Genomic DNA, 10,546 nt, shown 5'->3' on the forward strand with positions numbered 1-10,546 from the left:
GTCAGGGAACGACCCCATCCAGAAAAACATGGGTGATATGTTGTCTGTAGCAAGATACAAAGGCATTTTTACAAAGATGTAACTTCGAGTTTGCCAGATGCAATGTTGTCTTTAGAAATTCGCACCCATGAAGGGCAAAAGCTCTTTTAGCTTGCTGAAGTGCACAGGGGAGATGGCTTCCTGCAACCCACTCGACATGGGAAATGTCTCGGTTACATATGTAACCCTCGTTCCTTGAAGGAGGGAGTGGAGACGCCACATTGGTGACCGACGCAAAATGGGATAACGCTTCAATAGACCAATCTACTATGAGTGTAAACTAAACAAGCCAATGCATATTGGCATGCAATTATTGCATCCAGCTGCCGCTGATCACAGCATGAGTATAAGAAGACATCAGGTGCAATGCATACCAGGTTTTCGCTGAGGAGATGAGCCAGAGACCCGGCAGCTCAGCGGCGGTACAGCAACCATGGCGACGGGACGTAGCATCTCCGTTCCCTCCTTCAGGGAACGAGGGTTACCATACATAACCGAGACGTTCCCTTTCAGTCGGTCACTCTCGATGCCACTTCGGTGACCGACGCAAAATGGGATGACTACAAAAGCACCATTGGTGCTGCCCTTTCCAGTGCCCTGTGCGCCTGTGCCCCTATTAGGTGTAGGCCAGGGCTCGGAACAAGTAGTTCCACTCACCGTTGTCAAAGCACTACCTCACTGGGTGAGATTGGATAATGAAGGCCTGGCACCGGCCATTCCGCCGTGTCCAGCTGCCTAGGGTGATGGAGGACCTCAACAGGGTCTACAGTACGGACACTCTAGAACAGTTTAAGCAAGCCAACACTAACCGGGGCCTCTCAGTGCCACTACCCAGTTGAGGTGAGAACACAGGAGGATACCGGCTATATACGAAGGCTATAAAACCTAGCAAACGTATTGGGGGTCACCCAGCCGGCAGCTCTACAAATGTCTGTCAGCGAGGCGCCATGAGCCAGCGCCCAGGAGGATGCAACATTTCTAGATGAGTGAGCTCGGAAACTGAACGGGCAGGGCACACCCTGAGCCTGATAAGCCAGGGTTATGGCATTCACAATTCAGTGGGCCATCCTCTGCTTAGAGACGGCATTCCCCTTCTGCCAGCCTCCATAACAGACAAAGAGCTGGTCTGAGGTCCTGAAGCTTTGTGTCCGGTCTACGTAGCATCTCAATGCTCGGACGGGACAGAGCAAAGCCAGGGCTGGGTCTGCCTCCTCCAGGGGCAGCGCTTGCAGGTTCAACACTTGGTCTTTAAAGGATGTAGTGGGAACCTTGGGTGGTAGCCAGGCCGGGGCCTCAGAATTACCTGGGAGTCAGCCAACCCAAACTCCAGGCACGAATCGTCGACCGAAAATGCATGCAGGTCCCCTACCCTCTTGATGGAGGCCAGTGCAAGCAGGAGCAGGGTTTTCAATGAAATACACTTTAGCTCCACTGAATGAAAAGGCTCGAATTGGCCCTGCTGTAGCGATTTAAGCACTAGAGTCAGGTCCCAAGAGGGTATAAAGGGGGGCCGGGAAGGATTTATCCTCCTGGCCCCTCTAAGGAACCTGACGATGAGGTCATGCTTACCCAAAGACTTCCCATTCACGGGGTCATGGTACGCAGCAATAGCAGCAACCTGGACTTTGAGGGTGAAGGGAGACAGCCTTTGCTCCAGCCCTTGCTGCAGAAAGGAAAGCATGACCGCAATTGGGCATTTTCGGGGGTCTTCTCGGAGAGAAGAACATCACTCGGTGAACAGGTTCCAATTCAAGGCGTAAGCGTGTCTCGTAGAAGGTGCTCTTGCCAAAGTAATGGTGTTCACTATCTCTTGGGGTAGGTCACCTAGAACCTCCGCATCCCATCCAGGGACCAGATATGGAGTTTCCAAAGGTCTGGACGCGGGTGCCAAGCGGTCCTCCGTCTCTGAGTCAGTAGATCATTCCTCAGAGGAATCGGCCAAGGAGAGGCTGTCGCGAGGAGCACTAGCTCTGGGAACCAGGTCTGAGTCCACTAGCAAGACTTGCTCCTCGTCCTCCCGGACTTTGCACAATGTCTGTGCGAGAAAGCTCACTGGGGGAGACGCATACTTGTGTAGGCCCCGCAGCCAGCTGTGTGCCAGTGTGTCCATGCCAAGAGAACCGCCGGCAGTTAGAGGTCTCTGGAGAAGCAAACAGGTCTACCTGAGTGGCTCCGAACCGTCTCCAAATCAGCTGGACCATCAGGGGATGGAGTCGCCATTCTCACGGGAGCATTGCTTAAGACAGCTCGTCGGCTGTATGGTTGAGCAGGCCCGGAATGTGCTGGAGCACCAAATCCCTGTGCTTGTACAACTGATCCTGAGATTGTGCTAGTATCAGCCAATCGTCTAGATAGTTGAGAATGCGAACACCCTGCTCTCTGAGGGGAACAAGAGCTGCCTCCGTGACTTGCGTGATGACACGGGGAGACAGTGACAGCCCGAAGGGCAGGACCTTGTACTGATATGCCTGTCCTTTGAATGCAAACCGCAGAAAAGGTTTGTGGCGTGGAAGGATGGATACATGAAAATACGTGTCCTTCGGGTTGATCGCTGCAAACCAATCTCGTGGATGGATGCATTTCTGTGTCAACATCTTGAATGGTAGCCGGTGAAGGGCCCAATTCAAAACTCGCAGATCCAAGATCAGTCGTAACCCACCGCCTTTCTTCGCTATTAGGACTGCGATCTCTTCCCACAAAACAGGGGCATCGGATGCTTTCACTGTAGTGAAGCAGATACAGCTGAACTTGGGGGGGGGGGGCACTGGGTGAACTGAATCGCATAGCCAAGGCTGATGGTCCGCAGAAGCCAGCAAGACGGGCTGGGTAGCGCTGACCAGGCGCTTAAAAACCGTACAAGTGGGACCAGCAGCACTACAGCCGTACCCGCAGTGGGGCACAGGGGTGGACCACAGGGACCCAACTCGGGCGGCTTGAGCAGGCCTGAGTGTGGTGCGAGAGTGGGGTGCAGGGCTCACCTGGTTCCACGGATTGGCAGAGGGTGAGTGAGTAGGGCCTTTGTTGATGCTCTCGAACCACCCACTGCTACCTTCTGGGGAAGGAGGAGGATGAGTGAGGTCCGGTGCTTGGCCATCCGCAACTCTCCGTGCCCTCCTGAGACCCAGAGAGGAAGAAAACTGCTCTCTCATTGAGATTCTCCGCCTGGCCCTCCTCCAGGGGAGGGAGAGGTGCCTTCACCACCCCCCAGAAAGCAGCTACCTCTCTCTGGGTCACCCATCCCGGGGCCTCTTGCTCTTCCGCTCACCGCCAGGTTTGACTGGAGGGGCAGCCTGACTGCGCCCAGCTTTACGGCACCACTTGGAGGCTGCTGCAGATGGAGCTGCTGCGAAACTCCATCGGTGACAGAATGTAGAAAAAAAAACCTTGGGAGAAACCAGGCTCAGTTGGGGGACCAGTTCTCCTCTGACCAGACGAAACCAGTAGTACAATTCCAGGCTGCAGCAAAGTCAGATTGTGCAGAAGCATCATCTGTTTCCTGTGGTCTTGTCCTGGTTGTCCTCTGAGACAAGGTCTTTACAAGGGATCTGTATCTGGGGCTCTAATTGTCCTGGTCTCCGCTGTCTTTCAGGGCAGTAGAGGTCCTTTCTAGGTGCTGATCCACCATCTGGTCCATCACCATCCTGTCTGCCAGACCCAGCCAGAGATGGCGGTCCTTGATCACTAATGTGGACATCGCACGGCCCAGCGAACTCTCGGTGACCTTCGTCGCTCGAAGCGCAAGGTCAGTGGTGGTATGGAGTTCTATTAGAACCGCTGGATCGTGACCATCCTCGTGCAGGTCCTGAGCTCAGTGCCTGAGCCTGGTGCACCTGCAATAACGCCATGGCATGTAAGGCAGAAGCAGCTTCCCCGCAAGCCGTATAGGCACCGCTGGTTAGACCTGACGAATGCCTACAGACCCGGGATGGCAGTACAAGATATCCCAGTTTGCGTCGGTCACCGACGTGGCGTCAAGAGTGACCGACTGAAAGGGAACCACCACTGCTGAAGTGCCGTACCACCAACACAAAGAGCTCCAAAGAGTGCGCTGAACTCATTCAGTCTTGTTCTCTCAGTAGTGTAGGCAGGAACAAAATTATGTGATCGCTCGGCTCCGAAGCGAAACTCTGAGTATGCATTGTACCTTCTACCTAGTTATACTTGTTGTGCGATAGCGGCAGCTGGATGCAATCATCAAGTAGTCTACACTCAAAGTGGTTTGGTCTCTCTAAGCGAGATCCCAAAGTCGGTCATTACCAACGTGACGTCAAGTGTGATTGACTGGAAGGGAACCCAAGATAGTAAAGGCTGTTTTTGGTCTTTCCGCTGGTCACACATATAAGAATAGAATAGTATCGAATAGCTTTTTATTGTCATTGTACAGCTGTACAACAAAACTTTTTTGCTTTCACATTGAAAGTACACACGTACATATAAAAATGTAAATTTAACAAAATGTGACAATGAGACAGAAAAAGTAAAGAGTGCAAATGTAAACAGGTGTACAAAATACAGTTCAAATGTAAACAAATATATACCAAATGCACAAAGCTATAGTAGCAAATATCTACAGTAGTGAATGAAATATTAATAAATACATGAGAATTAAAGAATAAATATATTTCGGACAGGAACCACTTTGGCAAGTTTACTTGAGTTTATTGAACACAATTTATCTTTGGCGGTATGGTTCCTTATGGGGGTTCTTGCTCCCAGAATAATTGAACATACAAGAGCTTTAAACATATATCCCCCCGGAACCATCAGCTTAGAAATACATGACAATTAAGACTCTTAATAATGTCTTTAAAGCAAACAGTGATAATCATGTTGATGTGGCAGTGGGACGTCTATCCTGTAGCCTGGTTATGAAGATGAGTGTTTCTCAGCAGTGAGGTCAATGCCTGCTAAGATTTGAAAGCCTTAGTGATCTGAAACAAAGAAGACAACTACCAGAAGGTGCACGGTAATGTGCTCATGCTTATAATGGGGAGGGAGGGAGGGAGGGATGCAAGCCGTTGAGCATACTTACCGAGCAGTGGGGCCTCGTATATATGTCCCGTGTCTAATAGGAGAGTGGTAGTGATTGGAGCGATTTGACAGCTGCCCAGATCAGCTGGTCAAGTCAAGTCAAGTCATCTTTATTTATATACTGCTTTAAACAAAATACATTGCGTCAAAGCAACTGAACAACATTCATTAGGAGAACAGTCTATCAATATGCAAAATGATAGTTAAAGGCAGTTCATCATTGAATTCAGTGATTTCATCTCTGTTCAGTTAAATAGTGTCTGTGCATTTATTTGCAATCAAGTCATCGATATCGCTGTAGATGAAGTGACCCCAACTAAGCAAGCCAGAGGCGACAGCGGCAAGGAACCGAAACTACATCGGTGACAGAATGTAGAAAAAAACCTTGGGAGAAACCAGGTTCAGTTGGGGGGCCAGTTCTCCTCTGACCAGACAAGACCAGTAGTTTAATTCCAGGCTGCAGCAAAGTCAGATTGTGCAGAAGAATCATCTGTTTCCTGTGGTCTTGTCCTGGTGGTCCTCTGAGACAAGGTCTTTACAGGGGACCTGTATCCGGGGCTCTAGTTGTCCTGGACTCCGCTGTCTTTCAGGGCAGTAGAGGTCCTTTCTAGGTGCTGATCCACCATCTGGTCTGGATACATACTGGATCCGGGTGACTGCAGTGACCCTCTGATCTGGATACAGACTGGATCTGGTGGCTATGGTGACCTCGGAATAAGAGAGAAACAGACAAATATGAGCATAGATGCCATTCTTCTAATGATGTAGCAAGTAAATCAGGTGTTATGTGAAGTGTTCCCGGTTCCGGTTTACCTAATTAATGCAGCCTAAAAATCCTTTAACAGATTTGAATATTAAAAGCATATTAGTATTTTATATGTAAGCCAGGTTAAAGAGATGGGTCTTTAATCTAGATTTAAACTGCAAGAGTGTGTCTGCCTCCCGAACAATGTTAGGTAGTTTATTCCAGAGTTTAGAGAAAAGGATCTGCCGCCCGCAGTTGATTTTGATATTCTAGGTATTATCAAATTGCCTGAGTTTTGAGAACGTAGCGGACATAGAGGATTATAATGTAAAAGGAGCTCATTCAAATACTGAGGTGCTAAACCATTCAGGGCTTTATAAGTAATAAGCAATATTTTAAAATCTATACGATGTTTGATATGGAGCCAGTGCAGTGTTGACAGGACCGGGCTAATATGGTCATACTTCCTGGTTCTAGTAAGAACTCTTGCTGCTGCATTTTGGACTAGCTGTAGTTTGTTTACTAAGCGTGCAGAACAACCACCCAATAAAACAATAATCTAACCTTGAGGTCATAAATGCATGGTTTAACATTTTTGCATTTGACATTGAGAGCATAGGCCGTAATTTAGATAAGTCATCTTTACCACATCTATGCCTAAATGCATTGCCTAAATCTATGCCTAAATGCATTGAGTTGATGCCATTCAATTCAACAGGTGTACCTAATAAAGTGGTCTATGAGTGTGTGTCTGTGTGTGTGTGTGTGTGTGTGTGTGTGTGTTTGTATATATATATATAAAGTTGATTATTTGATGTTGGAGTATGTGTGAGGACATGACAAATGCTGAGACAATGCTTTGATGCTGATGCAAAATGAAGCTTTGACTTGGGTAAAAAAAATCGCAAATTGCGTTATTTCAAAAACAGGGCTTGAATGTATGTGTGCATGCTTTTTTACCTTATTCTGCTGTCTTTTATTGTCTTATTTTTTCTTTCATTTGAGGACACAGTGTGTGAGGAAATTGCTGTTCATCTGTGCTCTGCTACTATATGGTTTCTATGGCAACCTCTCCAAAATGATGTGCTCTGAATAGCGCTTCAATGAGATGTGGGGTGATTACAGTCTAGGAAGGAAGGCTGATGTTTCTGTTAGCCATCGCTGTAAAGGGAAGTGTGCAGTACTCTAATAAAAGCACTCTCCTTGTCCTCGTATTATGGTTCTGCATGTCAGAGGAAAAATTTGAATCCAAAAGTTAGTATCATTTGTAAAGCAATGTGCTCAGGACCAGCACATAACCAGCTCAAACCAGCAGCCATGCTTCAAAACATTTCTAGCCTGAATATGCTGGATTGTTCAACAGGGTTGTGCTCCACAGTGTGGCCTTGAGGCATGATTTTAAAATTCATCCTGAATCCAGACTATATTCAGTCCAAATAACCTGCTTAATTGTGGACGAACCCACAACCAAGGGTGCAATCCAAAGGAGCCAACACTTACTATAATGACAATTATATTATAAAGTTTTGCAAGTGTGTTGGTTCAGGTATGTGTTACCAGGATGGTGTGTCAATCAAAACACAAAGGATCCAGTTTTCGATGATCTTTATGTGTCAACTATAGTGTTACAAGGCAATCAATAGAGCTGTATAGCAATCAAATATAAAGTTTTATGGTTTCTATGAACAAGAGACAAAGAAGCAATCTTAAATATAATAAGCTACATAGGAATTCAGGCAATAAGTAAAAAATAATAAAATCCAATTAACTCAACAATAAACAGTTTAACAATCAAATAGGAACACTGATATATATGAATAATAAATTGCATGTAACTCAAACATACATAACCTCAAGAATTAACATTATATAAAACAAAGCCAAAGAAATAAACATACAAAATCAGGAACAAACTATTCGACATGTAGAAAAATGATTTATCAGGTACAGTAACCCTCCTTCTTTAATGCAGTGTCTCAGAAGAAGCAAATGCCACATTCAGACTCCAGAACAGTTTTTATGCATATGCCATCTTAGAACTAAACTCTGTAGCATTTGGACCAGTCAGACACACAACTATTTTGTTATATTTAACAAATAATATCTAACACCTTTTCATCTAACCAAAGGGTCTATGGACTCTTCCCCTGACATGCAGCTATCACCTTTAAAAAGGCAGAACAGGCCTCTGGTTCCACAGCAACCAAAGGCACACTATCTGATAATGCTAGTTTATGGCTTCCAGGAATGCGGCAAAGCAACTCTTAACTTAAGTATCTCAAAAACAGACACATGATGTCCATAAAAATGGACTCTGTTAAGTTCATAAGAAAACCTCTCTTTGAATGAACACACATATCCTTTATGTCATTGTGTATATTATTGCTGTTCTTGTATATTGTCTGTTGAATTTGACTGTTTTATGCATGCTTATGATACTCATTTATGTAATCTTACTTATATGTAATCTTACCAAGTTTAGTATCTATGAATTCGTCATCTGATGATCCTTTATACTATATGTTGGTACATAAGCAATATATTAGTATTCTAAGAATCTTGAAGATTCTTCTCTTGTACCCCCACTCGATTTCCATTTTGCAAATTGCCATGCTTTCACATAAAGGGTTGTAAAACTCTTCATTAGTTCCAGCCTCCTGCTTGGAATTTCAGCCTTTCTCATTGGACAAGCCCATCCTGAGAGTCGTGAACCTTCTCAGACCTTAAAGGCTTACAGTCACTTAAATCAGTGACCCACCTGCAGTCTGCAGTTCTTTAGAGTCAAGAATTCCAGGATAAGATTCTCAGCTAAGAGCCTTAAAACCCACCCTTACCTTGCGCCAGGCCTTCAGTCTTGACTTTCCATTCATCAAGATCCTCTGATTCGAACTGGTCTTTCTCATCAACTCACGTCAGCAGAGACCAACTGGAGCCCGAAAGTGCATCAGGACTCTTTTCCAAACAGGCGAGAAGTGCAAGTATCAAACTTGTTAATTGATACATTAAGTATAATATCCACCTTTTTCAAAGGTGTGTTTGAACTAAGAAACAGATGTTTCCTTCAGGCTGTAGATCTGCTGAATATCAAATTGTATGATAGCTTCATGTTTTTATTTCTCTTCTCTTTACTGCTTAAGCTTTAAAAAATAAATAAATAAATAAAAATATGTAAAATATATATATACGAAAAGACAGCAATTGTTCCCTGCCAAGCCATGTACTGTAGAAGCATCTACACTTGGATGGAATGCATTTCATGCTGTGGGTCAGACTAGTGCTGCCCTGCACACCATGGGTTCTGCAGGTGTATCAGGCTGATCTAAAAAAATAAAAAATAATAAAAAATTCTGAGTGCCAGGAGGAGACTTTTATTATGTTTCTCACTCACTGTGCTCAAGTGTGGGGTCTGTCAAAAAATAAATAAATACATAAAACAGTCCCGACCCGATCCAGCTCCTCTGGGGATGGAGGTTCAAAGAGAGAGTGTGGCGAGTTGTGCACCCCCTCATAGGACTGGGGAACAGCTTGTATCACTTGGCAGCCACAGATGGAGCTGGACTAAAGTACGGTCATCATGACCAAAGCAAGGGCCTTAATAGGGAGCCAGTGCATTGTTGACAGAACCGGGCTAATATTGTCATACTGCCTGGTTCTAGTAAGAATTTTAGCTGCTGCATTTTGGACTAGCTGGAGTTTGTTTATTAAGCGTGCAGAACAACCACCCAATAAAGCATTACAGTAATCTAACTATGAGATCAAGAACGCATAAATTAACATTTCTGCATTTGACATTGAGAGCATAGGTTGTAATTTAGATATATTTTTGAGATTGAAAAATGCATCTTTACACATGCTAGAAACGTGGCTTTCAAATGAAAGATTGCTATCAAATAACATACCTAGTTACCTAACTGCTGATGAAGAATTGACATAGAAGCCATCTAGTCTTAGACAGTGTTGTATGTTATTACATGCAAGTCCAGTCAAGTCACCTTTATAAACATTTGAAAGTCAAGTCATCTTTAAAAACATTTGAAAGTTGTGAATTTTGAAAATCACATTGGACCTAGGGACTTTATACAGCATATAGTAAAGATGGTAATTCTTTCTCATAGCTTCTTTTTTATCTATTTAAAATCCAATATGGTGTCTTTCCTAAATAAAAGTCTAGTATTGTAAAAATGGCAGACATCTGAACATTACATATGGGAAACAAGCAACGATTTTCTTGCTAACATGCCCTATTTCTAGCTAAGGCAACATAATTGCTAAACATTTCATCACCACTTAACTTATTATTGTTAAATACACTTAAAATGTGTAAAAGCATTACTTAGCATTGTTTTATTCATCACTTTGAAGAATTAAAAAAAAAATGTATTGTATACAAAAAGGTTTATTGTCACCAGCCAATGAAGGACTGCACTTATCAGAAAACATTCTGCTTCCCACATCTGAAGTTGTAATCACAAGTTGGTCATGTTCAAGTGCTTCATTATCTGAAAGAACAGAAGGCACAATGGACAGCCTATTCATTCATGCCTGTTTCTTGGGGAAATTTTATTAAAGCCAAAAGGTGTAGATTAGAAGATATTTTGTCAATATCCAACAGGTTGTGAATACAATGTAGCGTCCCATTCATTGGTAGCCATATGCAGTTCAGACCAAATGTTTGGACACACCTTCTCATTCAAAGAGTTTTCTTTATTTTCAAGACTATGAAAATTGTAG

Source organism: Carassius carassius, chromosome 37 (assembly GCF_963082965.1).
Source record: "Carassius carassius chromosome 37, fCarCar2.1, whole genome shotgun sequence".
Lineage (NCBI taxonomy): Eukaryota > Metazoa > Chordata > Actinopteri > Cypriniformes > Cyprinidae > Carassius > Carassius carassius.